Source organism: Ambystoma mexicanum, chromosome 8 (assembly GCF_040938575.1).
Source record: "Ambystoma mexicanum isolate Mex_15411 chromosome 8, UKY_AmexF1_1, whole genome shotgun sequence".
Taxonomy (NCBI): Eukaryota; Metazoa; Chordata; class Amphibia; order Caudata; family Ambystomatidae; genus Ambystoma; species Ambystoma mexicanum.
The window spans coordinates 587,208,155-587,227,924 of record NC_090929.1 but is presented as its reverse complement, the minus strand read 5'-3'; positions in this window follow the sequence as shown (position 1 = coordinate 587,227,924).

Below are 19,770 nucleotides of genomic sequence, written 5' to 3'. Positions count from 1 at the left end.
CACATGCCCAGCATAAGGGCATGACTGCCTGCCTACCACAACCTCAAGGGAAACTACACCTAGGCACCCCACAGACTTAGTTACAGACACATGACGGCAGCAAGATGAGCCCCCGGCCACACTACCTGAGAAACAATACCTAGAGAAGCCCACAGATCCTTGGCCTGAGTCCAGCACCCCTGGATCCCGCTCTCCCGGCCCCTGGAGACCCCAACTGCCTCAATGCCCTGTCCTTGCTCAGGGTGGGACCTTGCACAAATGGCTCCGGGCACCAGGACTGCCACCATGGGGCAAGCATCTATCACCAAAGCCCTATGAAACCACAACTGCAAACACCTGCCATTTTGTGTAGGCACACCCCCAGCAGAAAGAGGGTGGCCCACTACCCACCACAATCCCCTGGGAAACTGTACCTGGAGGCCCATATAGCATCGGCCCGTGTCCAGCACCCTGGGATCCCGACCCCCTGACCCCTGCAGAACCCAGATGCCCAAAACCCTCCAGCACTGCTTGCGTTGGGACCTCCACCCAAAAGTGACTACGGGCAACAAGACTGCTGCCAGGGGCAAGCATATAACAGACAAGCCCCATAAAAACCACGACTGAAAACCTGACATTAAGCATGGGCAACTTCTTGCGATCGCTCTGTACTTAGAATGCAAGATGACCCATAAAAGCATGAAAATATCCTGCAGAAGGCCAACACCAACCCATGTGCCCCTTTTCTGTGAAGGATCTCGCCTGCCAACTCGCAACATTGATCCGTAGCCAATGAGGGCTGGCCAGGCCTCTTCTGCCAACCCTACCCTACTGATCGTAACCTCTGTTTGTGCCCATCTGACTGCTATTGTTAACCACCTAGGATGCCAAGTGCCACATCTTACTATCCAGACCAAAGGCTCAAACCAACAGACGTCAATGCTTAAACTTGGGGAAACTAATTCCAGACAATGGGCCTCATTACAAGTTTGGCGGTCTGGAAATAAGGGTGCCGGTAGCAACATACTAGCACACTTTCCGGCCTGGCAAACTAAGCGTCTGCCAGTAGGTGCATAGAACTCCCGGCAGGCCTGACCTGCCGGGAATTCAGGCCCGAACCGGCAGTGTTTTCACTGAAGCACCAGCACTGTTAGCTTCAGTGACCCTGTTTCTGTGGAGTCCTACGGGACTCCTAAGGAATGGGGATTTACCGTTCCCCCGCCTGCCATGATATCCCGTTGGCACCAGGATGTCTGACAGCGGAAACAGTGTTCCTGGGTTGCCGGTAACCCACCGCCTACCAGCGGGTTTTACCGGCAACCCCGCAACAACGGCCAATGACTGTATTAATTCCAACATGCCGCCATTAGCTGTGCTCACTGTTGGTGAATACATATACCGTAAATAGCACCACTTGCATTACATTTCCCCCAAGAAATCCCACCTTGGTTACTATCTAAAACATCCAGAACATTCTGTCCTGAAGGAAAACAAATTCCATTTTCAACTATCACCGTTTTGTTCCAATCGCAACCTAATGAGAATAAGGCATACCCTTGCCCCGTCTCACCTTGCAGGAACACCCCTCACTAAATGTAGTTTTAATGCGTCATTGATCGTTGACAACCACATAACATTAAACCTGCACGCGAGCCTGCATCCATCTTCACTACAAATGTAACCCACATTCCGCAGGTATGCCACTGCCATCTACAAGACTATTCAAACACCAAGCACCCAAGTATTCGCACTTCAGCAGAGTAACATCCAAAAGCATTCATTAGAGAAACAGAACCAGAAATGACCCCCGACATCCATGCATCTGTTCATCTCCTCTAATTGGAATTCCTTTATTGCCGAGCCCATATTTATGAACCGGCAGAGAGGAAGGGGTCCAGGGTGACCCTCAACCGCCTGCAAGCATAATTTCATGTGCCTTCACATTAAGACAGAGCTGCAAGGCTTTTCTCCCACATATATTATATTATAAGGTGATCAACAAATCAACCAAAGAAGTTGCTGCTATACACACCCGGGAGCACCTGGCTCTATACTTCCGGCGCCAGGCGGCACCTGCCAGTGATGTCGTAGTACCGCTCGGCGCCGTGGTAGGGCCCCTCCCCAAACTGGTGCCTCTCCCTCTGTAAAAGCAAGGAAATATCAAGGCTGAGTACCACAAAAGGAAATACACCAAAAACGGACTATAAAGATTCACAGATCTTTAATATTGCTCAGTTACAAAGAAACACTGATCTGATACAGATAGCTGTCTGGCCCTCGACACCCCGCAATGAGTACCAGCCCATCAGAGTGAGGATGGAGAGTGCTGGACATCTAAACATTTGCATTTTTATACATCTGCTACAATATTGTCCAGCCCCTCTACAGGTTAATAACCTGCGGTCTAGAGTTCATGCCGATTTCACATATAGCTCATACAATAATATGCACACGGATTACATAGGTTTGTGTTTCCAACAAGTTACAATGGCGAAGTGTATTCCTGGATTTAGCAGTGAGTCTTAGTGCATATCCCTTCACAATGTAGTTCTGCCAGTGTCCACGCTCAGCATTTACATAACATTGTCCTCGATGTGTATTCGTGGATGAGGCTTGTTAGTGCAGACAATCCTTAGACCACAAGTCATGCTCGGGGCAAGGTCTTATTACCTAGTCTAAAAAGTCGGCCCTCGGACAGTCTAACCATTAACAGAACTCAAAGGTCAGGAAGGCTTGGTTGCAAGTTATAAACATAGTCCACCATTTTAGAACAGAGAATCACATGAACAGAAATCAAAATGGCGAATTAACCTAAAATGGCGGCAAAGTCGATCTAAAATCGAAACTTTGCAACGTGGTTTTCTTCGTAGAGCGACTAGGCTTAGGCCAATGTGAATCAAAAGGAGGCACAATATGATTTCACGTTTAACAAACCCTCCTTTTGGCCTAAGCCAAGCGCTAAACTACAATTAGTCACTTTACGAGTAACTCCACGTCTCAATGTCCATACAACCTGAATCACAATCATCAGAGATATCGATCGCCATAAGGGCTGTAACAGGAATTTCCTTCAACACAAATTTGTTGGTCATTCTTTCCTGTGCGCGTACCTTTTGTCCTAACGTTTGCATTGTCTGTGTACAACATCCCCCTAACATTGAACATATTGAAAAGGTCGAGACAGTCTATCAGAAGGCCTAATGGAAGCGACATTTAGCTGGCTTCTATTTGCGAAAAGTAAGCATCCCAGGGACGTTAGAACTTGTCTTTCAAACTCATTCAAATTCGTTCCATCAAAGTTCCCCGAGATGCTATCATTCCATCGGCCAAAGAATAGTGCCCTTAGAGAAGCATAACATGCAGTTATTAGAGGCAAAGGATGAATATACCAGCCCAACCCTTTGTCTCCATGTTGCGGTAAATGAGAGCAGACCCAACAGTTAGACCTGTTAAAGAAGGTGAGTGTTGCATTCATTATAAGCAGTAGTGTGTTATTGTGGTAACTCTGTCTGTGTTGAGAGTCTCTAGGAGATAGAGTGTGCAGATGCACAAAAGGTGTAGATACAGTGGGTACTTTTTCAGTAGGCAATTTTTTTTTCGAGCTGACGTATTTCTTCCATTTACCAAAATCCTAAAGCGATTACTATTGTGAAACCATTTAACATGATTACAAGAAAACAATACGTTTTAAAAGACCATGTATTCGATCGTCCATTGTCTTTTCTGGCCACACAGTTACTTATTCGTTCTGTACGGGTAGAGGCGATAACAGGCATTGTTCCTTGGAAGCTCTTCACCGACAAAGTTCTGCGAAAGGAAAACACTGTAGTTCATTTGCTGGTGATCTCCAGATCACACGTTTTCTTAGTCTTTCCCTATCCCCAGCCAACTATTTTTCCTTCGTATACAAAAAACAGGGCAAAGGACAAGTCGTATGATGATTTTCCTGTTGGCACAGCCGAACTGTGCAGTAAGTCAAACTCTAAGGATGCAGATTGTACCTTGTGACTCCTGGTACAGTGTGATCTGCGAACAGCGTGCCGTTGCTTCCTGATGGAAGTGATGAATTTACAGCAGAACCTAACATTGGTGCAAAAGGATCTGCAGGAGAGTGTGGAGATGAAGCAGCTGTTTCCCCAGGCCCCACGGCTCAGGGAGTGTCTCCGAAGCACTCGCAGTACTGCTCAATCCTGAATGATCATTGGGAGCAGAGCAAGTAAGTTTTTCTGTATCTTCTTTGTCGTGTGGCAAAGGGAAGGGTATCCTTTGACATGCGACGCATGTATCCACTGCCTCTTGCCTTCCACCCGAATTGCTGTCTGTGTGGCCAGGAGGACCTGGTGTGGCCTTCTCCACTGCGGTGCGAGACAGGATGCTCTTTCAAATGCCTTTATGAGCACCCACTGCCCAGGTCAGATACTATGACCTGGCCGCTCGTATTTTGCCAGGAGGGCTTCTCGCACCTGTTGGTAAATCAAATACAGATTTTTAGTTAACTGCTCACAATAATCGGAAAGAAGTACATGCTCAATGCCCCTCAGAGCCCTGGGTTTTGGGAGGTTCCAAATGTTAGCTGGCCTACCCGTTACCACTTCATATGAGGAGAGCCCAGTCTTAGTCTGTGGGGTGGTGCGCATTGACAGTAACACTATCGGTAAGGCGTCTGGCCATTTCAAATTGGTACCGGCACACGTCTTAGCGAGCTTGTTCTTTAAAATTCCATTGTGTTTCTCTACCAATTCAGCACTCTGAGCATGTCTAGCCGAATGGAACCGTTTATCGATCTATAATCCCGCACATATCTGCAGAATTACAGCAGCGATAAAATGTGGACCATTGTCCGACCAGATGACCCTTGGCAAACCAAACCTAGGAAAATATTCCTTAAGCATGGTTTTCACTGTTGTCATTGCTATGGCATCTTTTACAGGAAAGGCTTCAACCCTTTTACTAAAGGCGCAAATAACAACCAAAACGATTTTAAAATTGTTGCAACGCTCCATTTCAATAAAGTCAAAGTGGATCACTTCAAAGGGGGCAGAGGTTGGACCAAAACTACCCCTTGGTTTCGATGTGCCCTTCCCATTATTGTGCTGTAGACAGATCATGCAACTCTGGACAAAACGCTCGGCTGTTTTCGAGATGTTATCATTCACACAGACATTTTCTAACATTTTGCAAATCTTCCTCGCGCAGATGTGGGTGGGCCCATGGGCTATTGCGGCCATCATAGTAATGTACGCATCTGGCAGCATCCATTTTCCCTCTAACTTATCCACCCAACACCCATCATCATCCAACCTCGCCAAACCCTCAGCCCATTGCTTAGTATCTTCTGAAGTGGCATCGGCTTGGATATTCTTTACAGACTCAATTGATTCATCTATGGTACAGACATTTGTGGCTTCCCTTGTAGTGTACATATCTGAATAGAGATCAGTAGCAGTTTGTTTGGCTATCTGGTCAGCGAAAGCGTTCCCTTTTCCTACATCATTTATGATTTTCTGATGCGCTGCGCATTTCATGATCGCTAACTGAGTGGGAAGTGCAAGCACTGAAAGTAACCGCACTATCAAGGAGCCATAATGAATCTTCGTTCCATGTGAGGTCAAGAAATCTTGTTCTGTCCAATGTCTACCGAAGTTGTGAACTACCCCAAAAGCATACTGACTATCTGTATATATGTTTACTTTAAGCCCTTCGGAAAGTTCACAAGCTCGAGTCAATGCAGTAATCTCTGCGGCTTGCGTGGAGTCATGCGAAATTCTTTTGGTTTCCACAATCATGCTTAGTGTAGTGATGGCATAAGCAGCCGTGGAGGTACCTTCCGGAAGTTTGAAATGGGAGCCATCGCAAAACAGCTCCCCTTGTGGGTTGTTCAAAGGTGTATCTTTCAAATCAACCCTGCCTTTGGTTTCTTGTTCTGTGGTGTAAAGGCAGTCATGTGACATTTCGTCACTGCAAGCAGTACCTTGCGGGAAAGGTAATAGTTCAGCCGGATTCAATACACAACACTTCTTGATTTGTATATGCAGTGCAAACAAGATAAATTCATATCTCGTTAATCGTGCGGAGGTGAGGTGTTGTGTTTGCATTCTATTTAATAGAACATCTACAGAGTGAAGTACCAACAAGGTTAAAGCATAGACTAGGACCATACCGTTGCTCTGTTTTACAGATGCAGCAGCAGCAGCAACAGCTCTCAGACATCTTGACAAAGCGCATGCAACAGGATCAACGGCGGAAGAAAAGTAACCACACAGTCTATTCTTCCCTCCATGTTCCTGCGTTAATACAGCCAAAGCACATCCATCAAGTTCATGCACATACAACTCGAAGGCCTCTGCATAATTTGGTGTGCCCAAACTGGTGCTGAACACAGTGCAGTCTTGAGCAGATCAAACACTTTCTGGTGTTCCAAGTTCCATGGCAATGGCAAAGAAATGCCCTTATTTGTCAAAGCCAACATTGGTTTGATCACTAGTGAGAAATTGGGGATCCACTGCCTACATTCCTATCAAGGCTCTGACTTCTTTCTGTGTATTTGGGACAGACATGCTAGAAATGGTTTTAATCCGTTCAGGCGTCAACCTTCTTCCCTCCTTTGACAGGAGATAGCCTAAATAGGCGACCTCCTGTCGACAATATTAAAACTTTTTCAGTGAAGCTTTTTGTCCATGTTTTGCTAGGTGAATAAGCAACAACACGGTGCCCTCCTTACAGGCACTTTCTGAATCAGCACCTAATAGAAGATCATCTATGTACTGAAGCAATGTACAAGTGGTGGGCAACTCAAGTGTATGAAGCTGTTCTTTCAAAGCCCTCTGTAGATGCTGGGACTTTCCATGTATCCTTGTGGTGCACAGGTGAATGTAGACAAGAGTCCCCCTAAGGTAAACGCGAACAGATATCTGCTATCCTTGTGTATAGGAATGCTAAAGAAAGCATTCTTAAGATCTACAACACGAAAATGAGTAGCAGAAGCTGGTGTTCATAGTCAATATCGTCGTTACATCTGGCAAAATACGAAACTGTGGAGCAACAATCTTATTGATGGCGCGTAAATCAATAATAAAACGAAAAGGAATTGTGTTATCTCCTTTCTTATACACAGGCAAAATCAGACTATTGCACAAACTACCTGCAATTTCTTCAATTACCCCACAGTGTACAAAATCGGAAACTATACACTTCAAAGCTTGTTCATCATCAACCGAAATCTTATACTGAGGAATACGTGGCAACTTTACTCCTTGTTTCAAAATGATTTTAACAGGCTCAATCTGTAAAACACCTACATCGTTGTCATCAATCGCCTATAAATGCTCCGGAACGTCACTAAATTCTGGCGGCAAAGGTCTAGTCAGGAACTGTGAGGCAGAAAGTTGCTGTGATGAAATCGTCAAACGCACTCCATCCGAAGAACAATGAATTACCGCATTTCATTCCTTCAACAGATTCAACCCCAACAAATTCTCTCCACAGTTCATTGTCAAAAGAAATGGACAGTGGTCCGTGAATGGACCCAGTGTAATCGGTACCGGCGAAGAAACCGGGCTAATCACTGGCGTACCAGAAAAGTCCACAGAAACTTTGGTTTGCCCTGACAGTGGAATGTTTGGAATTCGTGAATCGTCAATGGAACACTTCTGTGCTCCAGTATCTATCAAGAATAGATGTTTCCTATTTCCCTCTATCATTTCAATGTAGAGACCTTTCTGATTAATGGGAATAGGCATTGGTTCCAAGCCCTGCTTCGGGCAATCCTAGCGAAGCAGTATATCGTCAAAAGGAAGGTCTTCAGAGAGATATGCAGTAGAAGGATGATCAAAAATGTTTCTATTATCCATACTCAGTGACTGATTGTCTTGCGAAAAAGGCTGTGAATTCTGAGAAAACTGGCTTCTACCAGGATCCCCAGCCCAAGGGCGGCCTCTGGATCGTCTACCCATGATGCCAAATGTGTTATTCGACCTCTGCTGGAGGATCGGGCATTGTGCTCGCCAATGACCCTCTTGTCTGCAATAAGCACATAGGTTCACGTGTAAAGGATCCAACGGCACATTACCTTGTGGAACATACTGTCCCCTAAACTGTGTACTACCCCCTCTAGGACCTCTAAAAATCTTTTGCAACAACACCTTAGTTTTCAAGTCTCCCTTTTTCTTTTCAATCCTTTCTTTCTCATTATTGACTTGGTTTTCACAATACTGAGCCATATGCAACACTTCGGATTGAGACTTAGCTTGCCAAGCGCTCTCGGAAGTCATAATTTGCAACTGGACGTCAGGTAACAATCCATGCACAAATGTGTCTACAAATAATAATTTCCCAGACTCTGTGCTCAAATCTTGTCCACTGAAATCTGAAAACACTTGTTCAACCTGATGGTAGCACCCTCAGACTTTGCTTGGACACAAGCAGTAAGTTTGCGCCCAGACAATCCTTCTCTCAGGAATTAAGGCTTCCAGTTTTGTCACTATTCTATCAGGCAAAGTCAGTATTACCTGTGGTGGTCTCTCGCCAGCTGGTCTATCTCTATCTTGTCTAGCCATATTATCCCATGTGTCCCCTAAACCTGGTACATCATCTACTGTACTATTCTGTTTCCACAAATCAATGGGTAGGAGCACGGAAAATAACAAATCTATATCACTCAGAGTAAATATTGACGACTACAAGACAGATTCTATCTCTTTATAGAACCCTGTCGGATACTTTCTAATATCTGGAATGGATTTTCTGATGGTGTTCACTTCCTGTCTTGAGAATGGGACATGAACAAACTGTGATACATAATGTGCAGGAATGTCATAAGGAGCAGTACCTGCTGCGGCATTAGCCGCAACCTCAACTTTTGGGACAAATGTCGGAGGAACCTCTCTCATAGGCAACTGAGAAGTACGCAACTCCGAACGCTTACTGAGCAACAGAGCTAAATCGAGTGCTAAAGCAGCTGAAGGAGTGTCAGACGAAAAAGCTCTCTTATAGACATTCAATAATTCTGCGGGACAACAAATCTTTCTTTTTATACATTCATCCTGCAGGTATTCTACCATAACCTGTATCACTTTCCTCTGCATTTCTGGCGTATACTGACTATACGTCTCATATACTTCTATGGGAGATATCGACATATCTGAAATCCATCTAATTGCATCTTTTGTGCAAATTCGTGTTTCCTCACTCATCGACTTACAAAGAGGAAGGAACCACTTCTGTACAAAAATACCGCTCAAACTATCACCATCAATTTCTTCATTCCGTAACCTTTCTAACTCCCTTCTATACTCAAAAACCCTCTTGACGTGCTCATATACTTTCTCTGCAGTATCTCTTGAATATGCTAAAACATTCAGATCCATCAACCCTTGTGGGAGATCTACATCATTCAGTCTGTTCCACATTACGGATAAATGAATTCCCAGCCCTTCGATAAAAACATTTTTCTCAGGAAAACTTTCTAGATTAGAGAGTGTGACAAAAACATCAGATTGTCCACCCTTCTCCATGCACTGTCTAGCCATGCAGTCAAATCGCGCTTTCTCTCTTTAAATACTGTATTGCGAGTTACAATCTTTGATTCCGCTCCCTTATCAACTACAAGTGGGACAGAACCACTTGGAAGAGGAAGAGTAGACGAAATGTACAATCGGAAACAAAGGTGCTATCAATGGTGTAGAAGACAAATCTACCAGACCCGTAACAGTAGGAAAAGACGCAGGTATAGATGGAGGAGCAATGATAGGAGGAGGAACAAAAACTGGAGGAAGAGGAGCAATAGGAGGAACAATAGGAGGAGCAGGAATTACTACGGGAGGAGGGACGATAGCAGGAAGAGGTAAAGTAACAGGAATAGGTACATACGGAGGTGGCGCAGTGGCACCTGGCCTTAGTTCATTTAGAAGCTTGTTAATTAATTCATCAGACACATGAAAATCTTTAAACGGATATATCTTCTGAATGCTGAGTTGAAAAGCCCTATTCATATTTCTAACTGACTCTGACTGTTTCTGTTGATCATACAATAACGCTTATTCAGCTTTGGACATATGTCGGCGTGCATGTTTCTCTCTACTTTTAAGTTGCTGCATAGCTTCTTTCTTCCAATTTTGTAATACATCAAATGCTGCAGGTGTAGCTTTTTTCTTTAACAATATAGACTCTAAATATTCTATACGAGGAATCTCAAAGCTACCATTGGTTGGCCACTGAAGTTCGGAAGCATGTCTAGTTTGTCTGTGCCAAATATCATGAAACACTACACTACCTATGCCACGCTTACAGTACATAGTACACAGAATAATGCCCTGAAAAAGACAATTTTCTCAGGCATATCAGATTCCTGGTGTTACCTGGTCAATAATTGTTCTCGCAAGGACAATACCCCAAAATCAAATTATCAGGATACTTAAGAATCGGGTCACGACTCACCTGACCAAAGAACTAAGGGAGGTCCGATCGGATTACAAAGGACAACAAAGGGCCCTTGTGGTTGGTGATTTCGGCAAAACTGCCCGCCTCGATATATGGACCCTCGTCAAGATGCCATCTCGGACCGCGGGCTCACCGTCCAGGGATCAGGTCATGCAGTACTGTTGAGGTATCGTGTCTCATCCAAGAAGGGGCCCCCTTTCTCACTGTCCGATCCCGGTCCGATAGCCATGTCAACACTTCAACGAGATGGCATCAATCTTGAGGATCCCTCTTCGGGCGCCATCTGTAAAAGCAAAAGGAAATGCACCAAACACGGGCTATAAAGATTCACAGATCTTTAATACTGCGCAGTTACAAAGAAACACAGATCTAATACAGATAGCTATTTGGCTCTCGACACCCTGCAATGAGTACCAGCCCGTCAGAGTGAGGAGGGAGAGGTTAATAATCTGCACTCTAGAATTTGTGCCGAGTTCACATATAGCTCATACAATAATATGCACACGGATTACATAGGTTTTTGTTTCCGACAAGTTTCAATGGAGAAGTGTATTCCTGGATTTAGCAGTGAGCCTTAGTACATATCCCTTCACAATGTAGTTCTGCCAGTGTCCACACTCGGCATTTACATAACATTGTCCTCAATGTGTATTTGTGGATGAGGCTTGTTAGTGCAGACAATCCTTAGACCAAAAGTCATGCTTGGGGCAAGGTCTTATTACCTAGTCTAAAAAGTCGGCCCTCGGACAGTCTAACCATTAACAGAACTCAAAGGTCAGGAAGGCTTGGTTGCAAGTTATAAACATAGTCCACCATTTTAGAACAGAGAATCACATGAACAGAAATCAAAATGGCGAATTAACCTAAAATGGCGGCAAAGTCGATCTAAAATCGAAACTTTGCAACGTGGTTTTCTTCGTAGAGCGACTAGGCTTAGGCCAATGTGAATCAAAAGGAGGCACAATATGATTTCACGTTTAACAAACCCTCCTTTTGGCCTAAGCCAAGCGCTAAACTACAATTAGTCACTTTACGAGTAACTCCACGTCTCAATGTCCATACAACCTGAATCACAATCATCAGAGATATCGATCGCCATAAGGGCTGTAACAGGAATTTCCTTCAACACAAATTTGTTGGTCATTCTTTCCTGTGCGCGTACCTTTTGTCCTAACGTTTGCATTGTCTGTGTACAACATCCCCCTAACATTGAACATATTGAAAAGGTCGAGACAGTCTATCAGAAGGCCTAATGGAAGCGACATTTAGCTGGCTTCTATTTGCGAAAAGTAAGCATCCCAGGGACGTTAGAACTTGTCTTTCAAACTCATTCAAATTCGTTCCATCAAAGTTCCCCGAGATGCTATCATTCCATCGGCCAAAGAATAGTGCCCTTAGAGAAGCATAACATGCAGTTATTAGAGGCAAAGGATGAATATACCAGCCCAACCCTTTGTCTCCATGTTGCGGTAAATGAGAGCAGACCCAACAGTTAGACCTGTTAAAGAAGGTGAGTGTTGCATTCATTATAAGCAGTAGTGTGTTATTGTGGTAACTCTGTCTGTGTTGAGAGTCTCTAGGAGATAGAGTGTGCAGATGCACAAAAGGTGTAGATACAGTGGGTACATTTTCAGTAGGCAATTTTTTTTTCGAGCTGACGTATTTCTTCCATTTACCAAAATCCTAAAGCGATTACTATTGTGAAACCATTTAACATGATTACAAGAAAACAATACGTTTTAAAAGACCATGTATTCGATCGTCCATTGTCTTTTCTGGCCACACAGTTACTTATTCGTTCTGTACGGGTAGAGGCGATAACAGGCATTGTTCCTTGGAAGCTCTTCACCGACAAAGTTCTGCGAAAGGAAAACACTGTAGTTCATTTGCTGGTGATCTCCAGATCACACGTTTTCTTAGTCTTTCCCTATCCCCAGCCAACTATTTTTCCTTCGTATACAAAAAACAGGGCAAAGGACAAGTCGTATGATGATTTTCCTGTTGGCACAGCCGAACCGTGCAGTAAGTCAAACTCTAAGGATGCAGATTGTACCTTGTGACTCCTGGTACAGTGTGATCTGCGAACAGCGTGCCGTTGCTTCCTGATGGAAGTGATGAATTTACAGCAGAACCTAACATTGGTGCAAAAGGATCTGCAGGAGAGTGTGGAGATGAAGCAGCTGTTTCCCCAGGCCCCACGGCTCAGGGAGTGTCTCCGAAGCACTCGCAGTACTGCTCAATCCTGAATGATCATTGGGAGCAGAGCAAGTAAGTTTTTCTGTATCTTCTTTGTCGTGTGGCAAAGGGAAGGGTATCCTTTGACATGCGACGCATGTATCCAATGCCTCTTGCCTTCCACCCGAATTGCTGTCTGTGTGGCCAGGAGGACCTGGTGTGGCCTTCTCCACTGCGGTGCGAGACAGGATGCTCTTTCAAATGCCTTTATGAGCACCCACTGCCCAGGTCAGATACTATGACCTGGCCGCTCGTATTTTGCCAGGAGGGCTTCTCGCACCTGTTGGTAAATCAAATACAGATTTTTAGTTAACTGCTCACAATAATCGGAAAGAAGTACATGCTCAATGCCCCTCAGAGCCCTGGGTTTTGGGAGGTTCCAAATGTTAGCTGGCCTACCCGTTACCACTTCATATGAGGAGAGCCCAGTCTTAGTCTGTGGGGTGGTGCGCATTGACAGTAACACTATCGGTAAGGCGTCTGGCCATTTCAAATTGGTACCGGCACACGTCTTAGCGAGCTTGTTCTTTAAAATTCCATTGTGTTTCTCTACCAATTCAGCACTCTGAGCATGTCTAGCCGAATGGAACCGTTTATCGATCTATAATCCCGCACATATCTGCAGAATTACAGCAGCGATAAAATGTGGACCATTGTCCGACCAGATGACCCTTGGCAAACCAAACCTAGGAAAATATTCCTTAAGCATGGTTTTCACTGTTGTCATTGCTATGGCATCTTTTACAGGAAAGGCTTCAACCCTTTTACTAAAGGCGCAAATAACAACCAAAACGATTTTAAAATTGTTGCAACGCTCCATTTCAATAAAGTCAAAGTGGATCACTTCAAAGGGGGCAGAGGTTGGACCAAAACTACCCCTTGGTTTCGATGTGCCCTTCCCATTATTGTGCTGTAGACAGATCATGCAACTCTGGACAAAACGCTCGGCTGTTTTCGAGATGTTATCATTCACACAGACATTTTCTAACATTTTGCAAATCTTCCTCGCGCAGATGTGGGTGGGCCCATGGGCTATTGCGGCCATCATAGTAATGTACGCATCTGGCAGCATCCATTTTCCCTCTAACTTATCCACCCAACACCCATCATCATCCAACCTCGCCAAACCCTCAGCCCATTGCTTAGTATCTTCTGAAGTGGCATCGGCTTGGATATTCTTTACAGACTCAATTGATTCATCTATGGTACAGACATTTGTGGCTTCCCTTGTAGTGTACATATCTGAATAGAGATCAGTAGCAGTTTGTTTGGCTATCTGGTCAGCGAAAGCGTTCCCTTTTCCTACATCATTTATGATTTTCTGATGCGCTGCGCATTTCATGATCGCTAACTGAGTGGGAAGTGCAAGCACTGAAAGTAACCGCACTATCAAGGAGCCATAATGAATCTTCGTTCCATGTGAGGTCAAGAAATCTTGTTCTGTCCAATGTCTACCGAAGTTGTGAACTACCCCAAAAGCATACTGACTATCTGTATATATGTTTACTTTAAGCCCTTCGGAAAGTTCACAAGCTCGAGTCAATGCAGTAATCTCTGCGGCTTGCGTGGAGTCATGCGAAATTCTTTTGGTTTCCACAATCATGCTTAGTGTAGTGATGGCATAAGCAGCCGTGGAGGTACCTTCCGGAAGTTTGAAATGGGAGCCATCGCAAAACAGCTCCCCTTGTGGGTTGTTCAAAGGTGTATCTTTCAAATCAACCCTGCCTTTGGTTTCTTGTTCTGTGGTGTAAAGGCAGTCATGTGACATTTCGTCACTGCAAGCAGTACCTTGCGGGAAAGGTAATAGTTCAGCCGGATTCAATACACAACACTTCTTGATTTGTATATGCAGTGCAAACAAGATAAATTCATATCTCGTTAATCGTGCGGAGGTGAGGTGTTGTGTTTGCATTCTATTTAATAGAACATCTACAGAGTGAAGTACCAACAAGGTTAAAGCATAGACTAGGACCATACCGTTGCTCTGTTTTACAGACGCAGCAGCAGCAGCAACAGCTCTCAGACATCTTGACAAAGCGCATGCAACAGGATCAACGGCGGAAGAAAAGTAACCACACAGTCTATTCTTCCCTCCATGTTCCTGCGTTAATACAGCCAAAGCACATCCATCAAGTTCATGCACATACAACTCGAAGGCCTCTGCATAATTTGGTGTGCCCAAACTGGTGCTGAACACAGTGCAGTCTTGAGCAGATCAAACACTTTCTGGTGTTCCAAGTTCCATGGCAATGGCAAAGAAATGCCCTTATTTGTCAAAGCCAACATTGGTTTGATCACTAGTGAGAAATTGGGGATCCACTGCCTACATTCCTATCAAGGCTCTGACTTCTTTCTGTGTATTTGGGACAGACATGCTAGAAATGGTTTTAATCCGTTCAGGCGTCAACCTTCTTCCCTCCTTTGACAGGAGATAGCCTAAATAGGCGACCTCCTGTCGACAATATTAAAACTTTTTCAGTGAAGCTTTTTGTCCATGTTTTGCTAGGTGAATAAGCAACAACACGGTGCCCTCCTTACAGGCACTTTCTGAATCAGCACCTAATAGAAGATCATCTATGTACTGAAGCAATGTACAAGTGGTGGGCAACTCAAGTGTATGAAGCTGTTCTTTCAAAGCCCTCTGTAGATGCTGGGACTTTCCATGTATCCTTGTGGTGCACAGGTGAATGTAGACAAGAGTCCCCCTAAGGTAAACGCGAACAGATATCTGCTATCCTTGTGTATAGGAATGCTAAAGAAAGCATTCTTAAGATCTACAACACGAAAATGAGTAGCAGAAGCTGGTGTTCATAGTCAATATCGTCGTTACATCTGGCAAAATACGAAACTGTGGAGCAACAATCTTATTGATGGCGCGTAAATCAATAATAAAACGAAAAGGAATTGTGTTATCTCCTTTCTTATACACAGGCAAAATCAGACTATTGCACAAACTACCTGCAATTTCTTCAATTACCCCACAGTGTACAAAATCGGAAACTATACACTTCAAAGCTTGTTCATCATCAACCGAAATCTTATACTGAGGAATACGTGGCAACTTTACTCCTTGTTTCAAAATGATTTTAACAGGCTCAATCTGTAAAACACCTACATCGTTGTCATCAATCGCCTATAAATGCTCCGGAACGTCACTAAATTCTGGCGGCAAAGGTCTAGTCAGGAACTGTGAGGCAGAAAGTTGCTGTGATGAAATCGTCAAACGCACTCCATCCGAAGAACAATGAATTACCGCATTTCATTCCTTCAACAGATTCAACCCCAACAAATTCTCTCCACAGTTCATTGTCAAAAGAAATGGACAGTGGTCCGTGAATGGACCCAGTGTAATCGGTACCGGCGAAGAAACCGGGCTAATCACTGGCGTACCAGAAAAGTCCACAGAAACTTTGGTTTGCCCTGACAGTGGAATGTTTGGAATTCGTGAATCGTCAATGGAACACTTCTGTGCTCCAGTATCTATCAAGAATAGATGTTTCCTATTTCCCTCTATCATTTCAATGTAGAGACCTTTCTGATTAATGGGAATAGGCATTGGTTCCAAGCCCTGCTTCGGGCAATCCTAGCGAAGCAGTATATCGTCAAAAGGAAGGTCTTCAGAGAGATATGCAGTAGAAGGATGATCAAAAATGTTTCTATTATCCATACTCAGTGACTGATTGTCTTGCGAAAAAGGCTGTGAATTCTGAGAAAACTGGCTTCTACCAGGATCCCCAGCCCAAGGGCGGCCTCTGGATCGTCTACCCATGATGCCAAATGTGTTATTCGACCTCTGCTGGAGGATCGGGCATTGTGCTCGCCAATGACCCTCTTGTCTGCAATAAGCACATAGGTTCACGTGTAAAGGATCCAACGGCACATTACCTTGTGGAACATACTGTCCCCTAAACTGTGTACTACCCCCTCTAGGACCTCTAAAAATCTTTTGCAACAACACCTTAGTTTTCAAGTCTCCCTTTTTCTTTTCAATCCTTTCTTTCTCATTATTGACTTGGTTTTCACAATACTGAGCCATATGCAACACTTCGGATTGAGACTTAGCTTGCCAAGCGCTCTCGGAAGTCATAATTTGCAACTGGACGTCAGGTAACAATCCATGCACAAATGTGTCTACAAATAATAATTTCCCAGACTCTGTGCTCAAATCTTGTCCACTGAAATCTGAAAACACTTGTTCAACCTGATGGTAGCACCCTCAGACTTTCCTTGGACACAAGCAGTAAGTTTGCGCCCAGACAATCCTTCTCTCAGGAATTAAGGCTTCCAGTTTTGTCACTATTCTATCAGGCAAAGTCAGTATTACCTGTGGTGGTCTCTCGCCAGCTGGTCTATCTCTATCTTGTCTAGCCATATTATCCCATGTGTCCCCTAAACCTGGTACATCATCTACTGTACTATTCTGTTTCCACAAATCAATGGGTAGGAGCACGGAAAATAACAAATCTATATCACTCAGAGTAAATATTGACGACTACAAGACAGATTCTATCTCTTTATAGAACCCTGTCGGATACTTTCTAATATCTGGAATGGATTTTCTGATGGTGTTCACTTCCTGTCTTGAGAATGGGACATGAACAAACTGTGATACATAATGTGCAGGAATGTCATAAGGAGCAGTACCTGCTGCGGCATTAGCCGCAACCTCAACTTTTGGGACAAATGTCGGAGGAACCTCTCTCATAGGCAACTGAGAAGTACGCAACTCCGAACGCTTACTGAGCAACAGAGCTAAATCGAGTGCTAAAGCAGCTGAAGGAGTGTCAGACGAAAAAGCTCTCTTATAGACATTCAATAATTCTGCGGGACAACAAATCTTTCTTTTTATACATTCATCCTGCAGGTATTCTACCATAACCTGTATCACTTTCCTCTGCATTTCTGGCGTATACTGACTATACGTCTCATATACTTCTATGGGAGATATCGACATATCTGAAATCCATCTAATTGCATCTTTTGTGCAAATTCGTGTTTCCTCACTCATCGACTTACAAAGAGGAAGGAACCACTTCTGTACAAAAATACCGCTCAAACTATCACCATCAATTTCTTCATTCCGTAACCTTTCTAACTCCCTTCTATACTCAAAAACCCTCTTGACGTGCTCATATACTTTCTCTGCAGTATCTCTTGAATATGCTAAAACATTCAGATCCATCAACCCTTGTGGGAGATCTACATCATTCAGTCTGTTCCACATTACGGATAAATGAATTCCCAGCCCTTCGATAAAAACATTTTTCTCAGGAAAACTTTCTAGATTAGAGAGTGTGACAAAAACATCAGATTGTCCACCCTTCTCCATGCACTGTCTAGCCATGCAGTCAAATCGCGCTTTCTCTCTTTAGATACTGTATTGCGAGTTACAATCTTTGATTCCGCTCCCTTATCAACTACAAGTGGGACAGAACCACTTGGAAGAGGAAGAGTAGACGAAATGTACAATCGGAAACAAAGGTGCTATCAATGGTGTAGAAGACAAATCTACCAGACCCGTAACAGTAGGAAAAGACGCAGGTATAGATGGAGGAGCAATGATAGGAGGAGGAACAAAAACTGGAGGAAGAGGAGCAATAGGAGGAACAATAGGAGGAGCAGGAATTACTACGGGAGGAGGGACGATAGCAGGAAGAGGTAAAGTAACAGGAATAGGTACATACGGAGGTGGCGCAGTGGCACCTGGCCTTAGTTCATTTAGAAGCTTGTTAATTAATTCATCAGACACATGAAAATCTTTAAACGGATATATCTTCTGAATGCTGAGTTGAAAAGCCCTATTCATATTTCTAACTGACTCTGACTGTTTCTGTTGATCATACAATAACGCTTATTCAGCTTTGGACATATGTCGGCGTGCATGTTTCTCTCTACTTTTAAGTTGCTGCATAGCTTCTTTCTTCCAATTTTGTAATACATCAAATGCTGCAGGTGTAGCTTTTTTCTTTAACAATATAGACTCTAAATATTCTATACGAGGAATCTCAAAGCTACCATTGGTTGGCCACTGAAGTTCGGAAGCATGTCTAGTTTGTCTGTTCCAAATATCATTAAACACTACACTACCTATGCCACGCTTACAGTACATAGTACACAGAATAATGCCCTGAAAAAGACAATTTTCTCAGGCATATCAGATTCCTGGTGTTACCTGGTCAATAATTGTTCTCGCAAGGACAATACCCCAAAATCAAATTATCAGGATACTTAAGAATCGGGTCACGACTCACCTGACCAAAGAACTAAGGGAGGTCCGATCGGATTACAAAGGACAACAAAGGGCCCTTGTGGTTGGTGATTTCGGCAAAACTGCCCGCCTCGATATATGGACCCTCGTCAAGATGCCATCTCGGACCGCGGGCTCACCGTCCAGGGATCAGGTCATGCAGTACTGTTGAGGTATCGTGTCTCATCCAAGAAGGGGCCCCCTTTCTCACTGTCCGATCCCGGTCCGATAGCCATGTCAACACTTCAACGAGATGGCATCAATCTTGAGGATCCCTCTTCGGGCGCCATCTGTAAAAGCAAAAGGAAATGCACCAAACACGGGCTATAAAGATTCACAGATCTTTAATACTGCGCAGTTACAAAGAAACACAGATCTAATACAGATAGCTATTTGGCTCTCGACACCCTGCAATGAGTACCAGCCCGTCAGAGTGAGGAGGGAGAGGTTAATAATCTGCACTCTAGAATTTGTGCCGAGTTCACATATAGCTCATACAATAATATGCACACGGATTACATAGGTTTTTGTTTCCGACAAGTTTCAATGGAGAAGTGTATTCCTGGATTTAGCAGTGAGCCTTAGTACATATCCCTTCACAATGTAGTTCTGCCAGTGTCCACACTCGGCATTTACATAACATTGTCCTCAATGTGTATTTGTGGATGAGGCTTGTTAGTGCAGACAATCCTTAGACCAAAAGTCATGCTTGGGGCAAGGTCTTATTACCTAGTCTAAACAGTCGGCCCTTGGACACTCCAACCATTAACAGAACAGAAAGGTCAGGAAGGCTTGGTTGCAAGTTAGAAACACAGTCCACTGTTGAGATTGGTCTCTGAAATGAACATGTGTTACTGCAACTCAGCAAATGT